The sequence below is a fragment of the Ornithodoros turicata genome, chromosome 3 (genome assembly GCF_037126465.1).
Source record: "Ornithodoros turicata isolate Travis chromosome 3, ASM3712646v1, whole genome shotgun sequence".
In the NCBI taxonomy this organism is placed as follows: Eukaryota; Metazoa; Arthropoda; class Arachnida; order Ixodida; family Argasidae; genus Ornithodoros; species Ornithodoros turicata.
The window spans coordinates 70,744,080-70,764,552 of NC_088203.1; the positions used below are offsets into that span (position 1 = coordinate 70,744,080).

Below are 20,473 nucleotides of genomic sequence, written 5' to 3' on the forward strand. Positions count from 1 at the left end.
TTTGTGTGCGCGTGCTCTGTTCCCTGCTCTACAACTTTCCAATTGAGACCAGCCGTCGATTTCCAGTGGTTAAGACGTCATTCTCGAAATTCCTGACACCGACCACCGTTCACCGATTTTTGTCCCTGTCTTCAGGCTTGAAGCCCACGGCGGATCCGACTTCCTTTTAATGGGCACACGCACTCGACATGGGAAACGCGTAGAAACTTGCCGCATCTTTCTATCCCTTTCGGTTCTCGAGTTAGAACACAGTGGCAACGGCGGTTCTCTGATACATGGGCCTGGGGCATTTTTTTCGATATCGGGTTCTTGCTGGCGTAGGAAGGTGATTGAGATGTGTTTTTGAAGAGGAAAACGTCCTCTTTCCGATAGCGTTGGTCCCGTCTTCGCGCGACTTTCCGTTCCCTTGCTACATTCCGAGGAGGAGCGCCTGGGCGCTGGGGCATGGCCTGGCGGGCAGGTGGCCTTCCTGCCGTTTCTGCGCTGCGGGCGGCGTCCATTTCGCTTGCAAGCTTCGTTGCGTTCGCACGCCTTTTTCTGGCTCCCGTTGTCTCGCGTTCCGTCGTTGCTCTGGTGCCCTGGACTGCTGTGACTGTTTTTATGCCCTACTAGTGTTGCCTGGGGGTGCTTTTATGTGTGCACCCTGGAAGATAGGTCAATTGCGATTTCTTAGATTAAAGGTTAGTTCTATGCTTGTACGATTCGTGCAGCTTTTGTTTGGTATCATTCCTAGCGTGTGGGTTCTATTACTTTATGCTAGCAGTGTGATTATTACCCTTTTGATTCCTATTACCCTAAGCTTTATCTTTCAGCTAAGTGTACTCGTGACCCTACCAGCACTTTTCAAGGTGAAGATGCAACATCGTCAGTGGCCCTGTTACTAATGTCTAATCTATGAATTTCAGATACTTTCGACGTATTCATTGCGGTGAACAACGCGGTTGGGACAGCACATTCATGACGTGGGAAGGTCACAGAAATGTTGAAAGACATCAGGTAAGTTACGCTAAAGTGCGTTTCAGAGCTCTTCAGTGACTTGTGTTTACTGCGAAACAGATTGGGCATAGCTTCACCCGTGCAACTTCGTCATGTGCTCCACGGCAGCAAAAGCCTTTACGGCTGTGCCACTCTATGTGAAAAATGCTGAGTGATTTTAATAAAGAATTTGCAGGGAAGTACAATGTGTCGCACCTTGTTGACTCTTTTACAGATGTGTGGAAACGTCGTAGCGGATGAATGTGAATTATGGATCTCCAAGTGGCGTCGCCCGCGTCATTTTCAAGATTTTACCCGTTTTGAAGGTACGTGAATGTGCGAGGCATTCACGTTCCTACTACGTGGTTATCCATGCGTTTCCCGTCTTCGCAGGCAATAGGGCTGTTGATAGGGAGAATGCTAGGCTACTGCAGACTGCAACCATAGGCGCTGTGTCTAAAGGTATGCGTATACGTCGATGCGTACTTCACAGTGACATTTTGCTGTAGCAGTGTTTTTGAAATTACATTTCTTGCAGGTTAAGCTCACATGACGCGGCAGGGAAGGGAGTCCGTGGCGAAAAGTGAATATAACCGAAGTTGGATAGCGTTAATTTTTGCGCACGAAAGGCAAGCTGGACACATCGCAAATCTCCAGTTGTACGAAACACAGTGCAGCATGGTCGTCGGTTATGCCAGTGCTTCAACATATGTTTCAGCGTCGCACTTCGGACATTGCGGGCGTATACCTTTAAGTTTTTCCCCTTGTGGACCGATGCTGTGTGTGTTCATGGACATCATGTTTTCAAAGACATGTAAGTTCTCAATAATAATTCGAAAAAAATGCTGGTCATGTTATTCTGTGATATAATACCTGGTGAGGTAATACGATGCTATGACGCTCAGTTTCATACGAAATAAAGTGTTTGATCTAATGTTGCTTGTTTGTGCCACTGATACGCACTGCTGTGCGGTGTTGATGTAATGTTCAGAGAACGCCAGCAAGCCTGGCTAAGGCACGGGAAAAAGGTCCACTAGAGGTCCGTAAAAGGTCCTCATTGACGTACTATGGACTTCCTTGGGACGTGCGCGGATGTTATTTTGGCAGTTCTGAGTACGTCCCAAGTATGTCAAAATTACGTTTCAGGATGTCCTCAGGATGTCTTCATCGTCCTGAGGGTAACATCATGTAGACGTCCTTGGGACATCGGTGGTTTACTGGGCCGTTGCGCACGGTCGCTTTTTGCGGCGTATTTTACATTCAATGTCTGCGATAATTATGACTCTGTGGTGTAAATTACTTCGCATGGTGCACCTTACTGGCCTACTTAACAGTTTTATAGGAAGAAACCTGGGTGTTCAAAATGACTTCTGTGCTACTTTAAAGCTCAGCTACGCCGATTTTCGAGTGTTACAGAATGGAATGGTACTCACACGATGTGTTCATAAGGGAACACTGATTATGTATGCAAAATAGTTATCCCAAACTCCTCGCGGTTTTCCGAAAAAGTGAATTTTTAGTTTCACTGACATTCTGTCTTGTGGCCCGCAAACCCTGTGTCGACGACACATTGGTGGTCTGCCCGCGCTCCGGCTTGGCATGACTTTTGGCTTGGTTTCTTCCGCCAAGCCGGCCAGTTTCTTCTGCCGAGCCGTCTGCTGCGCAGATTCACATTGGGGAAGTGATAAACAGTTCGCTATTAGAGCGCCAGTATATTTCTGGACTTCACTAAACCCGCGAGGAACGTGAGTTTTGCTTCCTTCGACTGCAAAGCATTTGCTAGGCCAGTACAGTCTTCCTGGTGTGATTCGTGTTCTGTGCTGCGTGCCGAGAATGCGTGAGCGTTTTGCTCCCGTCTGCAAGAACACTTCAGCATGCAGTTCCAATGTTTCAAACCACAATTCTCCGAAAGGCGAAAGAGAAATCTATTGACTGCAACAATCGGTTACAACTCCGACTGGGTGCCACCTTCGAAACAGCGATTTGATCTGTTCATCTGGCTCGTACGAATGTTACGGAAGCAATGCGCAAATTGTTTCACAAGAAGCCGAAGATGTCTCGTCCGCGATGCTGTGCCAACCTTTTCTGCAGCAGGAGATTGCAGGGGCAGGATTAGGCAGCAGATAAAGGTAAGACGCGTAATGTTAGACAAGTCAGTCATGCGGTGCAAATTGCATCACGTAGGAGAGAAAAATACGCTATCTGTCAGTTACTGCTTCATCCTTTAGAGATTACGCCCCAGCGAATGTATTCTCAGTACAGATTTGGAATTCCCTTATTTGTTAAATGATTTCGCAGGCATTCTGGCACCACCGAAAAGCTTGCACTCCACGTCTCAACTATCACCGTCTGGGTTTCAATCTGAAGGCTGTCACCAGTGCCAACCAGTCGCCCCTTCAAAGTTCATCTATTTTTGTTGACGGAACAGTAACACCTGGTACTGAGACATTTCATTTTCTGATTAATCAACTGCATTCCATCACTTGTGCTCGACTTCTTCTGTTCGTATACCCTTGCTATTGCTCGCTAGCTTAGAGCAACCATGCCTGAGGTGTCAGCGCTTTCAGAGTACATTTAAGCAGTATCATCGTATCATATGCACGGCACCACATCTTGTGTATTTTGAGTAAGGTATAAATTCAATGTTGGCTCAGCTGTTGTATTTTGGTCACAAATAAGGTGTTCTTCCAAAGCGCTCAAGGGCAGTTCAAGCAGTTTCATGTGTACAACAGCACATACTTTTTCTCAGTTTTGACTAAGGTAAATCGAAATCTTCCAGTTGATGTCTTTCGGTCATAAATTATGTTTTTCAAGACATTCAAACAGCATCATGTGTGCAACAGTACATACTTTTTCTCAGGTGAAGTAAGGTAAATCTGTCCGCCGTGGTGTTCTGCCAGTGCAGCAGAAGCTTTTGTTGCATTCAAGTGGTATCATGTATACAAAAACTTGTTTTATGCCTTTCTGTAGCTGCTGTACTAATATTGTGAGTGCAGAGACATTCCTGCAGAACATATCGGGGCATCTTGTGTGCTATTGTTTGTATCATCTGCAGCAGTATATTGATAATGTTAATTATTCTATGACTTCAGCTAACATTTACATTCTTACTTCCAGGTAAACCTGTCACGCAGATGCCCTACCCCTTGGTATGCATAGTTCAAGATTGTACCGAAACAATCCACCTGGAGCATTATACTTCAATTGGCAGTGGCATTACTATCACAACACACCACATACTGCATGTCTATGGTGCGTGTACAATGCATCAAACCTATTCTCAGGTACAGGCCAGCTGGTACGCAATTACAACATGAAACAACTGACACAGAGACCGTAAAGTCATGCCTTTTCCTCCGCGCCTCGGGTTTCATGTTGTTATCCTCGCATGCAGCTCAATTCGCCTGTGCTGTGCAGCATGAGCAAAAGCATATCTTGTTTGTGGTCACATGACACGGAACATAAATACAGTGAAACCTTCCTATGTTGGACACCCACGGTGCAGCCGAAGCGTCTCCTACTTATAGAGGTGTCCGAGTTACAGAATATGACGGCAACAAAAAATGGAAGAGATCACAGCTGTGAGAAATGTCCCCCTTCTTCAATTTAGGGTCCTTAGTGGTACCTGGTGGTGGTGCCTGGTAGTGGTACCTCTACCCACTCTTCACTGATAATTATTACTGATTTTAGTATATTCAATTCCGTTCAGATTCTACTCAATGGCATTACCTCTGGAGCTTTTCGAGCAGCGAGGACTTGTCTCTGAAGCGTCAGCCCACTTCTCATACCTTTGGTGCAGTGCTCGTTCAAAGGCTCTAGACAAACTGAAGACAAGTGCTCACATAAGGAATTACAATGTAGACTGACAGCACTTGTTTTTGGACTCTAAAAACTAAAGCAACAAAATGCTGAGACCAGTATAGGGGAAAAAAGGGGCAAAAGTCAAGGCCACTGGCTCATTTTGGGTATTTTTGGTGCAAAGGTGGGCCGATATTGAGGTAATTTGGCCAGGGTTTTGTCCGACTTTGCGGGGAAAACCCTATCCTACTTCCAAGATAGGGAGGTGTCCGACATAGAGAGTTTCGTCCCCATGTAGTTTCAATGGGAGCCTGCCCGTGCAATGAAATCATGGGGAGTTGTCCAAAGTAGGGAGGTTTTACTGTAGGGAGGCTTTGGAGGTTTTACTGTACTATAGAGCATTCTACATGTTGTAATCTAACAGTTGTTCACGTTTGGATATTTTAATTATGGAGTTTACCCTGCATGCACCATACCATGTCCAAACACGAACAACTGCTAGAGAGCAGCATGTACTGTTTCCGTATAGCACTTATGGCTTGCGTCCTGTGATCGGAAACAGTGGTGTCTTTTTTCTGCTACAACCAGTAAACTACAGTAAAGATTTAGAAATACTGTGTCATACCATAAAGCACTACGGGAAATGGCAGTTTGAAAAACTGGAGAAGACTGTCATTAGAATGGGGGACATATTCAACGGTGAAATTTTTTACAGTGTGTGCTGTACCACGTAATGCACTGCAGGCCTACCACAGTATGGTAACGCTCTAAATACTGATTTGCTCAAAAAAGGAGTGTGTGTGTTTCTTGTGCTAACTTCCCCTTATGCAAGGTTGTAGAAAAATGTTTTCAGCTAATGGGGAGGGAGAGGACATCATTCTGGAGTCTCCTTGACCTACAATGTGTTGTCTGTGAAGGTCATTTTGAAGAGTGTAGGTGGTACAAGACTGTGTTCCCACATTCTTGGCAGTGTTGACTAATAACCATAATAAAGTAGGGGGTACAGTTGTTGCTCCATATATTTGTGTCATGGCAAAGTATATAGAGATACATCTGTCTCAACATGCAGGTGACAAAACTGCTTTTTATGCCTAAACTATGACAAATAGTTGTCTGTTCAGCACCACTAATCATGTGCCGGCCTCCATGACATGTCTGTGACATTCCAAAGTGATTAACATGTCCCATAGATGTGTGCAATGCTGAAGAAGACTGTGTACCTTCTATAGATTCTTGATTCAAGAAAAGTACTGTGTGATTTGCTAACAGCGCCTGGCTGTACCTTCACAATTCTGCATAAAAATATGTAAAGTTTGCCGAGGGAAACATCATGAAGGTCCATAGCGAAAAATCCTGAGACGAGGGATAGGAAGGGACATACACAATGTCTCAACATAGCGTGTTTATGTCCCTTCTTGTATCTCCTCTTCAGGTCTCGCCATCATGGACACTATCACCAGCTCGCTTGCTGTTGAACCGGTCTTTTAACGATAAGGGTCACTTCCATGGACTGGGTGGCAGCCAACATGCTGTCAATAAAAAGAATAATGGAAGGAGATCAATATGATCCTTAGGCTGTGCGTGGTCACTGCTTTCTGACAAATGGTGACTTAGAATTTCAGGACAGTGCCTGCAGTGGTATTCTTGTGTTCCCACCCTTGACGCCCATTGTGTGTCATCGGTCACCTGTAATCTGCTAATATGCACATAGCTAAAACAAAGTATATTTGTATTTCTTTGAATACAGTTGGTACAGCACATTGTTTTTTACATGTTCTTTGGAAAATATAAATAAAAATACTCTACTCTGCAAGTCTCCTGTCAGCTCTACAGAGCAGCTTCGAATTTCACTAGAAGCCACGTGTGAAACCTAGACCAAACTAGTGGTGAAGGTCCATATAGGTCATAGATAGATACTATTATTATTATTAGATCATAGATCAGGCTTAGGTCCTGGTTGGTAGCAGCGCATTTAAATCTTATTAAAAATTTGTGCAGGAGGTGACCAACATAACTAAATACACCAACTGACTCTCACAAATTTTGTGGTGTTATACTTTTGAAGCAACATTAATATGCCACAGTGGTCTTTTCTCCTTTGTTCCTTTTAACCTAGAAATATTAGGTCTTCGGCATCACCAGCCTTAGTTGCTGAGCATGCAGTTATTTACGTTGAGCACTGCAGTTTCATATTTGTTTCTCTGGACAGGCAAGCCCGCTTCCCCATTTTGATCAGAGTCTTTCAGCTTTGACAGGGCATTTGTGGACAAGGAAAACATTTTGACTATTGTGTATTTTGCTATGAAGTGCAAAGGCAGGGGACACCATCAACCATTTCCACCAAGGTTATCAAATTTGTGATAAAGTACATATACCTTTTGTCACTGACTAATTTGGTGGCAAAGTTACTTGAGTGGCAGTTGTGCAATTTTAAGCACATGTTTTAAAAAAATAGGATATGGGAAGTGCTGACTGGTTGAACATGTGGAGTACCCAATATAATAATTGGGGGTTTACGTCGCGAGACAAGTGAGTGTGGAATACACAGCACAGTGTAATGTTCCTTATTCTGGCAATGTTAGCATGGTTCAAGAGGTGGGACATGTTGCACTACCCTTAATAACATCTGTTGGGCCCAGCAAACAGGATACACATACCCTGATCTGAAGACACTATGCCTAATTCAAAAGCAATACGAGATCGACCCGTACGTCTTTATTTGCGAAACTATTATGAATGAAATATGGCCTGTGTGGTATAGAACAATGCGCACACTCAAGTGTGCGCATGCAAACATGTGTGTAAACATGCAAAAAATACGTATAAGGTCTCTCGACCTACATGCCGCGATGCGCTCTACGAGATAAACAACACACTACAAAACTACATCCAACACTTTTTGTGCGGGGCAACTCTAATGAGCACTTTCATATAACCGACGAATGGTTCAACGAATGCAGTTCGAGTGGTCACGATACATTCCTACGTCGTTCATTGGAGTCGCGCTATGATGCTGCACAATATATGGATCTCGTGCAACAAGCCTGGCAATCGCACGATGTGCACGGGCAGAAATACCGCCTTCTTTCTTTGAAGACCAGTCCTCTGCAGGTATATGCTCAAACAATCACCAAGTCTCACGTTGTTGTTCAATCGCTCCCATTCCTGCACTTGTAGTAAAACCAGCAAACGGGTTGACGTGAATGGCAGGTGAACGGTTGAACTGCGAAGTTCTCGAGCACATAATCACAATTTCACGCCGAAAATGATGTTGAGGTGAATTCCCGGTTGTTGTTTCCATCGTTCAATAGTTCTCGGGATTACCTCGGACGAAACGCTCATCGTAGCCGGCGGCCATAACTGGATTTCCTCGCAAACGGGAGAAGACGCCAGGGAAGTCAGAGAGAGCCTCAGCTTTCATCCAATCAGACGCACGATTCTCTATCTACGTAGATGGAGCAGGTTTATCCCATCTACGTCACAAAAATGGCTGCGCCCATGGCTTGTTTTGGTTTCTTTGATGAATTAATTTTCGTAATAGGAAGACAAAATTGAGAAACGAAGGTGCGTTTCGGGGGCAGTAGGATGTGCTCGTTCTGAATATCACAACCCTTTCAACACATCGGGAAATCGGCGTAGCTGACCTTTAAGAATGCAATCGGCTACAATAGCACTGCTTACGACTTTTTATGATTGCCTGCTCGAGTTAGTTAAGCATTCTGCTCGTTAGCACACCACATAGGCTGGTCAACCATGCAAGTCCGCAGTCATCTACCTAAGCAGGAGGGCTTCATAGTGGGCTCAATAAATCTTATTTAATACCCTCTTCTCACAGATCATGGCTACCCCAAACAAGGAGGTGTCACAGTTGCGGGCCATGGTGGAATCGCTGGCAGCCACTGTGGCCACGCTGGCGGACCGGCTCCCTCCCCTCGCAATGAAGGAGGTCGATATCCAGGATGGTTCTGGTGATGACGACCCCCCCCCCCCCCAGCAGTCCTATTCTCGCTAGGGCTGGAGAACATGACCCCTCAGAGACGGCGAACCAGGAGGACTGGTTGACGGGCCTAGCCGGTGTGGGTCCTCGGGAGGTGCCCCCTTCTATCGCACAATTTATCAGGGCCCATTGGGGCTCTGAGGGGCGACAGGAGAGGTGCCGGAAGGCCCTCTCAGACTTCCCACGCCAGACTTCCTTTTCTGGTGGTACCAGAATTAAATGCTGAAATGAAGTCTCTGGTGCGGGGGGCACCAAGGGACAGGAAGGCCCCCCTGTCACCGGACGGTGACACCGACCACAGCAGCGCCACTCAGAGGGACCAGGCCCTCCGAGACGCACAGGCCTCGGTGGTCTCATCAATCAGTCCGCTTGTGGCCCTCCTCGAGCGTTGTGCTGACCGGGAACCCACGGCACAGGATGATATCCCCAGCGGCCAAGTGGAGAGACGGGTCATTGCTGACCACCTGGCGGCGACCATCTCCCACCTCGGCCGCCTCTTCACCTGCCTAGGCAATGAACGGCGGGACAACATCCTGGGGCGCATTGCTCCGGACCTGCGTTCCCTCGGGTCTAAGGACCCCCAACCCGAGGACGAGGGGACGTCGCAGCTGTTTGGGCAGCGCTTCCTAGATCAACTTCGCACCCGGAATGAAACGTTCCGGGTGTTGAAAGAGGCCCGCCAGGAACCCACACGCCAGCCGATGCAGGAACCGGCAGCCAAACGTCCCAGAACAGCAGGCGGCGGCCCCAGTACCTTTCGGCGCCAGCCCATACCCTTTCCAGGGAGGCCCTTCCCGGGGGCTTCCAGGGAAGGGCACCACCAGGCCCAAGAGGTAAGTCCTGTAATTCAGTCACCCTTGACGGCAGGCAGGACCAGTCATTGTGTTCAGGCTTGGGCTCAGCTATCTCGCGACGCGTGGGTCCTCAAGACAATAAGGGGGTACCATCTGGAGTTCTCACAGAGGCCGCCGTATCAGTCCCTCCACAGCAACACTCAGGTTCCGTGTCCTTCGGTTGCCACCGGGGGAGTGATCCAGGAACTACAGTAGAAAGGAGCAATATCTGCCATCCCCTTGAAGGATGCACGTTTTCTGTCCCCATTCTTTCTGGTCCCCAAGAAAGATTTGCAGTTGAGACCCATCTTGAACCTGAAAGAGCTAAACCGTTTCATTGCTCACGAACATTTCAAAATGGAGGGCTGGGACACTGTGAGGGGACTGCTCCTCCAGGGAGATTTTCTTGTTCGAATAGACCTCAAGGACGCTTACCTGTCCATTCCAATCAGCAGTTCCGATCGTTCATGGCTTTGTTTCCTCTATCACGGGACCTGCTACCAATGGAATGTGCTCCCTTTCGGTTAACGTCTGCACCACGGGTGTTCACCAAATTGATGAAACCAGTCGTGGCTTACCTGAGATCGCGCGAAGTTCGGCTAGTGATTTACCTGGACGACATTTTGATCATGGATCAGTCTCCTTGTCATCTACTTGCCACCACGAGCTTTGTAGTAGATTTCTTGCATGCCCTGGGTTTCATCGTGAACCAATCCAAATCCCACCTCGTACCAACTCGGAAACTACTCTTTCTGGGGTTCGAAGTTTCAACCTCCCCAGAACCCACACTTGGCCTACCCCTGGGCAAGGGTCAGACCATCATCCAGGAGCTCGAAGCCCTTCTTCAGGGCCCAAGGCGGGCGAGACACTTAGCAAAAGTCGTTGGCCTATTGAGTGCAACATCCCTAGCAATCTTGGAAGCTCCTCTCCATCTCCGGTCGCTCCAATCTCTGCTTCATCAGACCTTGAAGCGGGGTTCGTACGAGAGCACAATTACGCTCACCGTGGACGCCACCAAGGACCTGCAGTGGTGGAGCAAGAAACTCTTGTCATGCCCCACTCGACCATTGCGCGAGAAATCTGTAGTACGGATTATTCAGTCAGACAGCTCCCTGAGGGGTTGAGGGGCGAGCTCCGAGGGTTCTGTAGTGGGCCAACAATGGACCAGCGACCAGGCTTGCCTCCACATAAACGAGTTGGAACTGGTAGCTGCCCTCTTGGGGCTCAAAGCTCTAGTGAAAGCGCCACCTCAAGGGCGGATCCTTCTCCAGCTAGACAACAGGGCAGCAGTGGCAGCCATCAATCGGATGGGGAGCACCCGTTCCTCACGTCTCAATCAGGTAGCACTCGAGCTATGGTCTTGGTGTGGCCTGACAGTGTGGCCAGTGTGGCCAGACATCGTGGCCTGACAGTGCAGGCGCAATACATCCCAGGGAGTCTGAATGTGGTGGCGGACCGAGCCTCACGTTTCAGGTTCGGCAGCAGCAGCTGGAGACTGCATCCCTTAATATTCCGCAAAGTCGTGAAGCTGTGGTGACCAATTCTGGTAGACCTGTTTGCAGACCTATCGAACTTCCAGGTGCCACACTACTTCAGTTGGAAACCGAATCCAGGGTCAGCAGGTGTGGACGCCTTCAGCCAGCCCTGGTCGGGACCAGGTCTCTATGCTTTCCCCCCTTCAGCGTAATAAGCCGTTGCCTTCAGAAAATGTGCGAGTCACAATCCACTCTCGTCCTAGTAACCCCGATCTGGCCCTCTCAGCCATGGTATCCGTCCCTCCTGCGTCTTTCATGCCAGGAGCCTCGTCTAATTCCTCCACTTCCAGACCTTCTACAGAACACCCAGGGTGTAGCTCATTCACTGTTGGGACAGGGCCTTCGCCTGGCGGTATGGAAAGTGGCCAGCGACCATTCACAGACCCAGGCCTTTCGGGAGAAGCTGCCGAGCTTATCTCAGCATCATGGCGTAGGGGCACAAAGCTTGTTCACAGCGCTTGCTGGCGAAAGTGGGACAGCTGATGCAGTACAAGGTCGATAGATTCCATTTCTCCCCCTATAACAGCAGTCCTGAATTTTTTGGCCCATCTCCACTTCAACGAACGTCTAGCTTATAGAACGATCGGTCTGCCCTGTCCCATATTATCGGTAGCTGCGAAGGGTATCCTTTAGGCGAGCACCCTTCTGTGTCTCGTCTGCTTAGGGGAGACTTTAATCTTAATCCCCCTCTCCCAAAATATACCACTACTTGGCCTGTGGAAGTGGTCACCTCTTACATCTCTTCCCTCGGCTCAAACAGCTCCCTCCCCTTACGCCTTTTAACTTACAAATTGACCATGCTCCTAGCCCTTGCTACGACTGGCCGCTCGTCAGACCTACGTTTGTTGTCTACAGAGGGTATAAGACGACAAGTTTTGGGCTGGGATATAGCTCTCAATGGGTTACGGAAAACATCCAGGCCCTCGGGGACTGCACCTTCCCTTATTATTCCTGCCTTGCCACAGGAACTTCTTTTTTGTCCTGTGCTCTTCCTGCAATCTTATATAGCACGCACCCTATACCATCGGAACAGCTGTCCTCAGCTCCTTCTGACAACCCAGAAGCCGTATAAGCCTGCCTCACGCGATACTATTGCAAATTGTCTAAAACGGGTCCTGAATCTTGCGGGTATTGACACCCGCATCTTCCAAGCACACTCTGCTAGGGGTGCAGCAACATCCAAAGCACTGGATAAGGGGGTTCCTGTCTCTGAGATACTCAAAGTTGCTGACTTGTCTTCTGACACCACATTCAATCGTTTCTACAGGCGTGAGGCTCGCTCAAGGACTAGCTTCGGGGTCCAGGTGCTATCTCAGGTGTGCACACAGCTTTGAACCAGCAGTTGTAAACCCTGATAGTAAGTGGCGACATATACAGAAGTATAATTATGCGGTTCTGACGAATGGTACTTACCTGAAGTTAGAGCAGGAATTATACGATGTATAGGGAGATACTTACTATCAGGAGGTGTGCCCTCCCGTGGTTACGTGTCCCACCCTTACACACCCTGTTTAGTCATACATTTGTATATTCTTCCCTCCTGACAGGTCCAGGCAGAGTATGACCTTAGGCCATCAGTCTAAATCAACCTAGTTCCTATGGCCAATAAATGTAGTTGTGCACACCCTCGTACTGTCTCTCGTATGTACCTCCATCCCCTCCTCAGTCGGCAAAAGGAAATACGGGTAGGGATTAGGGAAGTGACACTATGTATGATGGGAGTTGCAGCGCCATCTGGGATCCCAGATTTCAATCTTTTGGCTTTGAACTTGAGCTCCGACGCACGGAAAATGGTAAAAAGCAGTGGTAAACCCTGATAGTAAGTGTCCCCCTATACATCGTATAATTCCTGCTCTAACTTCAGGTAAGTACCATTCGTCAGAACTGGTAATTTGTGTTTGGACATTCGCTCAGAGCGAGCTTGGAGGGCGGGCTCGCAGATCCTTCCCACAATTCCTGAGCTAGAAGATGACGGCTATTTTGAAATTTTGGGTTTCACCCAGACAATCTAGACCGCCGTACCACACGAACCAGTTATGGAATTAGTGCTTGAAAATGCAAAACTCTCTGACAGATGTCGAGAAACTTATGTAACACAGGCTTTGATGCAGAGTTTGCAGCCAGCGTCGTGATGGACGAACGCGCGAGTGGTCCCGCGTGAACGGCAAGCAAATCGGTCGTCGTCGTTTTCCACACACTACGTGCAACATGGAATGAAACGTGAAATGATGTACAAACCGAAAAAAGAAGGAACACAAAATCAGAAAAACTGACAGAAGCGAAACCTTCAAGCCACTAACGCATAAACGGTGCCGTACGACGAACACCAACGGAAGCAGACGACACAGCCATAGATACTGCGCAAGCGCAAAGCCGTTGTCGCTCGGTCGCGTATGGAATTTAATTTTCTCCTCGCTTTAGGGTCAGTTCTCACTTGGCGAGGCCCGACGCGGCGTCGTGAGCGGGCGGCGGAAATACACGCGCATTTCCGGAGGAGAGGAGAGACGTCGAGCCAAAAAAAAACTGCCATGCCGACCTTCTTTAACGACGTCGGCGAGAGTGGCCGAGAACGACAGCTGGCGACCAATTAGGTGACACAGAAAGGCCACGCCTCCTGATTTTTCGTCTGCTTTAGACTGCGGAATGCCACTGTGGTGGGAACATGTAAATCGTGCGGGCTGACGGGGCGGCGGAAATGCGCTCTTACTTCCGCCACCCGCTCACGACGCCGCGTCGGACGTCGCCAAGTGAGAACTGGCCCTTACACCCGACCGATCGATTTCCGGTTCGGTGACGCACATCCGCTCAGCTCGGGCTTTGCTCCGAGCGAATAAGGGTCAGTTCTCACTTGGCGACGCCCGGCGCGGCGTCGTGAGATGGCTGCGGAAGTTGAGGCGCATTTCCGCCGCCCCATCAGCGCGCACGATTTTCGTGTTCCCACCACAGTGGCATTCCGTCGTCCAAAGCAGCCGAACAAGCAGGAGGCGTGGCCTTTCTGTGTCACCTAATTGGTCGCCAGCTGTCGTTCTCGGCAGCTCTCGCCGACGTCGTGAAAGAAGTTCGGCATGGCAGTTTTTTTTTGCTCCCCAAGCAAGCACCCCAAGAACACACTGTCATCCCAGGGCTATCCTAAGGTTGTCTGATGGGGACAGGTATGGCATCCCTAGGATGTCAAAATCTGATCCTCGGAATGTCATAATACTGCCACTTTGGCATATGAGATGACGTCACCGAGGCTGTCCCACGGCCATCCTCAGGGACCAATTTAGGACAGTTTAAGTACACATGGAGGACAATGCTTTCCCTCAATTCCCTGCTTTGATTTGTTTTAGTTTGCTATTTCTGGCACGCACATCCGCCAAGTGCTAACAGAAGTTACATCAAATTGCAATGACACCAAAGTTATGGCATCATTTTTATTGTTTCAATGAGAAACAAAATCTTGTCAAGGACACTAACTCTGACAAATCCTCGAATTGCCAACTGTAGGGTGGGACAAGCTTTGCATGCCCACTCCGAAACCCACTCCGAAAGGTACTAGGGTCATTACACAAGAAGCGATCCAATCGCGTGGCTCGACCATCACGAATTTTGACGCTATTTTTTTCTCAGATTGGTATCATGAAGATAGAGATACTCAAAGAATATTTTTGCCGGATTCGGTATGGTTGAAGCGCAAAGCTGCGCTGAAAGTCAACTCCTGCCCTAAAGGTGGAGTGCATAAGAGTACGTCTCCAGGAAAAACGGCTGAAGATATTAGGGTCCGGTCACCGTCAGCGAGTACAAGAAGCATGTTTCTTTCACTTTTGATGAAAAACATCCAAGACGTACGCGTGTTTCGTATCGAGCTGGGGGCCTAAAAGTATACATTTTTACGAGAACTTCAACATTTTTTTTTCTGCTCACTAGGTCGAGGTAGGAAGGTGAAACTCGGTGAGCTTGTAGTTCGGGGAATGACAAACACGTGAAAAAAAAATTCATTTTGCTAAGTGCAAGGAAAGGCTGTGAAATATTTAGCCAAATATGGCAATTTTACCAAACTTCGCAATATTGGACCGGAAAAAACGTGACGTGTGCATCGTGATTCGGACGTTTCGTTAACGGCAAAACGAAGTGCTATCTATCTACATCCAGCCTGGAAAAAACTAAAAGGCTTATATATGTTGTCTTTTAGTGACCATTTTTTGAAGTGAGCTTGTGGGACAAGCCTACCTGTTAGCGCACCAGGTTCACTTTCGGACATTACTGCTCCGTATGTCGCCGAAATTTTTGGTTCAGATGCTTGTCTCACATTAGGAGCATCCCGGCCTCAGGTTGTTCTTGTTGAAAGACGCGTTTGGTGGTGGGCACAAAAATATAGTCGTCGTTGCGCTCACTGGTTGTTTGGTTACATTATCCAGTGGTTGTTTTCCTCTTGCGGATATTGGTTCACTGAGGACGCCAGTCTTTTTCTTAATGTCCCTGGCTTTACGCACCAAACGGTCAGACGCTCCGAAGTAATCCATGGTTTGCTGTCTGGACCACGACGCGATTTCATAACATACTGCTTGCCAGGAAAGAAGTATGTCTTGAGGGGACAGCAGAAGCGCTTGATGCTGACTGGATTAAAGGAAGATGTGGCGGCCCGTGGAAGACGACGACGACGCGCCTCTGCTGCCACGCGCTACGGCGCTGGCACGGCAGTTCTACCGGCACCGTCCTAGCGTGAGGCCACGTCCATCTGCCCGCTGGGACATTCCATCATCGCCGGTCGGGACTCATGTAGAGGAAGACCATCGTCCTCTACATTTGGTGACCCGAATAACGAACACCATGTTCGGCGCAATTCGGCCACTCAACATCCTAAATTTTTCGTCGGCAAACCAGCAGCGAAGAACCCTCTAGCAGGCAAGGCGCACCGGGACCACTGTTCCACCGGGGACCCGCAGGGAGACCACAGTAAGCTGTCTTTCCGGCCTCCACCTGCTTCATGATGCTCCTCCCCGGCACTTCTCTGGCGGCAACCGGCATTCACGCTGTCGTACCGGTCGCGGTACTGTCGCCCACTCAGCAACTCAACACAATCAGCAACAAACAGCTCTCAACAACGATCACTCAACGCACTCCCTCAGCAACAAGCAACGCAGCAACTCAACGCCACACAACGCACTCAAGCGCCCAACCACTGAGCACTCACAACTCATCTCTGGAACCCGCCCGGATCCAGCGCCCTTGTTCCCGCCATCCCGCTGCCGCATCAACAGCCACAATCGCAAGCCGTATCTCCAATCGTCCACTGTCCACGAGTCGTCCTCATTCTCCTCTTCCTGGCATCGACGCGGACCTCAACCGCACGCATCGCTCCGCGTCTGAGGGGGGGAGTGATGTGGCGGCCCGTGGAAGACGACGACGACGCGCCTCTGCTGCCACGCGCTACGGCGCTGGCACGGCAGTTCTACCGGCACCGTCCTAGCGTGAGGCCGCGTCCATCTGCCCGCTGGGACATTCCATCATCGCCGGTCGGGACTCATGTAGAGGAAGACCATCGTCCTCTACAAAGGTTTCGACCTGTGGAAGGCCAGCAATCTTACACAGAAAATTTGATTTTCAAAGTTCGCTTCTTTGAGACCTTCCAGTTGTGTGCTTCCTGGGAGCCCCGGACCGCATTCTGTGTGCGTTTGCAGTTATCATCAGAACGTGAAACTGATGCTCAACGCAGCAGGGATACAAGAATCCTACAAAGATATTCTGAAGTTGATGGTATGTAGTATCCGTGAAGAAACATGCATGCTGGGCGACTGCCGTGACTGCCCTGGGCCTGGAGCGCTTCATGACACGATTGAAGAACATGTACTCCGAATGTCTGAGTTCTGCGACCAGATCATGAACGGAAACCTTGGTTGCGAGACCTGAATAGTTGAAGTTGAGTTGCAACACCTGAAGTGAGAACAAACTATGTCCCAAGGATATCTTGGGGAAGAACTGAATTTGACATTTGAATATCCCAAGGATGTTCGTGAACGTCCCGTTTACGTCCGTGCGACGTCCCTGGGAACAGACTTCTTCATTTTGCATTCCGGGGGACGTCCTATGAACGTCTCCGTTAGACATCTAAATGTGAATGGGGCGTTTACCGTTTCATATCAGATTAGCGTGTATGCTGACCACTATGCATTACTTTTCAGTTTTTGTTATCTGTCCACCTTTTAGAAATAGTTTTGAATAAATAACAGGCATCTTTTATTTGAGAATGGTATGCAACACTTATCGGCAACGCCACGTGACCTGCGTATCCTATAGTGGGTATGGGAGACCGCTTGCGCTCACACATACACACATCTGTGATATCGAGTAAGAGCACTACCCACGGAGGCCTATGGTGGCCCCTTTTGGCGTACTAGATGGAGCATATACTGAAATGAGAGTTGTAGGAGTACGTTCAGTAAGTGTACAGCGGGGTGAACTACGCTTGTTACGATGAAGACGTCTTGGGAATTAATTCGTGTGCCAACAACACCGAAGCATAGCCGTTGATACTTTTGGCGTCCCTTTCTCACAAATATTGTGTTTTTAATTCAAACTATCTTCCATGATGTGATTACTCGGCAAAGAAAGGTCTAAAACCAGAATGTTTCACGCTTTGCTTACGTCACTCCTGTAAGCATCACGTACGTGTCCCAGATATGTGCGCAAAATGCCACGCGCTGGGGCAATTACTTTTACATCCTGCAGATGTCCCTAGGAGATACAATGTCCGACGATTTTCAACGTCACATTGTGGACGTCCAAATAACGTCTGGTGGACCTCCTGGACATAGGTGACGTGTGCGACTTTTCTGGGACGCCCCTGTGATATTTTTGGTTTACTGGGCTGAAAACTACACATATATAGCGCAAAATTCCCCGCAGCCATTTTACTGGAATACGTCGCAGGCAACATTACACCCCATTGTAGTATACTTCAAAGATGTAGCAGGTGACCAATTGCAACATTCATCCTATGTCGTCATCTCCGGCTCTCTCACTCATGACAGCGCATCTCTCCACCTATATCAGAAAGTTTTCCTGCAGTACTTCCTTGATGCTCAGCCGCATATTAAAAGTTGCACTACTTTTCGGACGGAGCTACCTCACGATATATATATATATATATATATATATATATAAACTTTATCAACCTCTGCTTTCATCACGAAGACTTCGGACTTCATAGGACGTGGAACTTTTTCGGAACATCGCATGGGAAAGGTGCTTGCGAAAGGTGCTTCGATAGTCAAATTCTGACCCCGCAGCCCAAAGAACACACGCGGTCCTCAGGACGTCTCCACAGTGTCATCGTGTCCTCGTCCTTCGATGTTATCCTCAGGACGTCCTGAGGATAATACTTCGGACTGTCCGTGAAGAGTCATTCAGGTACGTCCTGTGCCCGTACCTGTGGGTAGCTAGCGGGACGAGAAATACTACTTTGTTTAGTTTACCTGTTCAGACTTTCTAAACACATTTGTTTTCTTTTTAGGCCAATCCTGGACCTGATTGACATTTTTCTGAAATAAAGGGTGGTCCAGGGTAAAATTCTCTGCATCTAAAAACGATGACTATCTATGATAAATGGAGCGCATTATTCGTGAAATGGAGAGAAACGCGCGATTCTGTCGCACTGCTTTTGACTTTCAAAGCTCCTACCTGAACGTCTCAAACGAAAAGGAGTAAGAAACATAGACTTTGCATTGATGTGGACCTAATACTTCAATCAATTTCTCACTTTGAGTATTCTTTCTTTGCGTAACCGAAAGAAACGTGGATAGCTCACCCTCCGTTTTGTGTCACAGGCGAACAGGACTCTCGAATGTACGGAGGATCGCGTTATAAGCAATAAACAGTGTCTGTTTTGTTTCGCCTTTCGGAGTGGGTCTCTCGGACTTCGTGCGGATGACAAGATTTTTTTTGCGTCTTTTATATTTCTCTCTGCTTTCTCTTTAAACCGCGGCGCTCGTTGTCCGTTATGAATAGTACTAGAAACAAACAGCGAGATTGTATTGCAGAAGTTAATCAAGATGTATGGAAAAAGAGAAGTTTTCACGACTGTGTCTGGTGTCGATGATACGGAGAAAAATGGGGTACAGGTGGGTGCAAATGAAGTCGTCCTCACAAGGTCCTGCGTGTGTTCCAGGTTGACACCCTGAGGATGTGCAGGTGATATGACCGGGAGTCCCACTTTAACACGGAGGTAACACTGCGAGGACCAGTTGATAACTTCCTGAGGATGTCATCGTCGTCCTGGGTCGACATCCTGGGGACGGTCGCAGGACGTTTCTGTGTTGTTGGGGAGCAACTATTTTTGTGGGCTCAAGAGCACCTTCGCAACATTTTCCCACTGTGGGTCTCCTGCTCTGAAGTACTGGAAGAACAGACCAGGCTGAAAGGCCGTTACGAGAAGGCCAAAGCCATCCCTGGCACGCGTGATTTTCATTACTTTCAAACCACACTCCACACACAAGGTCTACGTGCGCGTGACATCATCCTCTAGTGTAGCAAAAACCTACAAAGTCAGCATGGACCGATACTGAATGCCTTCCCCAGTGTGCCCTGTTCAAGAGAAACAGCTATGAATAGAAAATTTTGACTTGATGAGAAGCTGTAACTATTTATATTTCCTGTCGTGGGTGTAATAAAATATTGCAGATAAACAACGCCATCTATTTCACAGTGTGGGACTGATTCTGCGCAAGTCCGAAGGGAGCGAGCAGTTATGGAGCATAGTAAACTTAAAAAGTCACTACTAAAAGATAACAAATATAAGCCTTTTAGTTTTCTCCAGGCTTGATGTAGGCAGATAGCACTTCGTTTTGCCGTTAACGAAACGTCCGAATCACGACGCCCACATCACGTTTTTTTCCGGTTCAATATTGCGAATTTCGGTAAAATTGCCATATTCGGCTAAATATTTCGCAGCCTTTCCTTGCACTTAGCAAACTGAATTTTTTTTCACGTGTTTGCCATTCTCCGAACTACCAGCTCATCGAGTTTCATTTTCCTACCTCGACCTAATGAGCAGCAAAAAAAAAAAAAGCGGAAGTTCTGGTGAAAATGTATACTTTTAGGCGCCCAGCTCGATACAAAACACGGTTGCGTCTTGGATGTTTTTCATCCAAAGTGAAAGAAAGATGCTTCCTGTACTCGCTGACGGTGACCGGAGCCTAATAACTTCAGCCGTTTTTCCTGGAGACGTACTCATATGCACCCCGCTTTTAGGGCAGGAGTTGACCTTCAGCGCAGCTTTGCGCTTCAACCATACCGAATCCGGCAAAAATATTCTTTGGGTATCTCTATCTCCATGACACCAATCTGAGAAAAAA

At 48.1% G+C, this 20,473-nt stretch overlaps 1 long non-coding RNA gene across 4 annotated transcripts; it reads left to right on the forward strand.

Moving 5' to 3' along the window:
* The first annotated feature begins 445 nt into the window (after nucleotides 1–445).
* On the forward strand, nucleotides 446–1,909 carry LOC135387280 (uncharacterized). Of its 4 annotated transcripts, none has more exons than XR_010421011.1 (5): nucleotides 446–680; nucleotides 813–848; nucleotides 906–996; nucleotides 1,057–1,437; nucleotides 1,514–1,909. It is a non-coding gene; the product is annotated as an uncharacterized LOC135387280 (long non-coding RNA). The 4 variants fall into 4 exon arrangements; XR_010421010.1 differs by having other exon boundaries at nucleotides 449–848; nucleotides 1,057–1,301; nucleotides 1,369–1,437; XR_010421008.1 differs by having other exon boundaries at nucleotides 449–848.
* The last annotated feature ends 18,564 nt before the right edge of the window (nucleotides 1,910–20,473 follow it).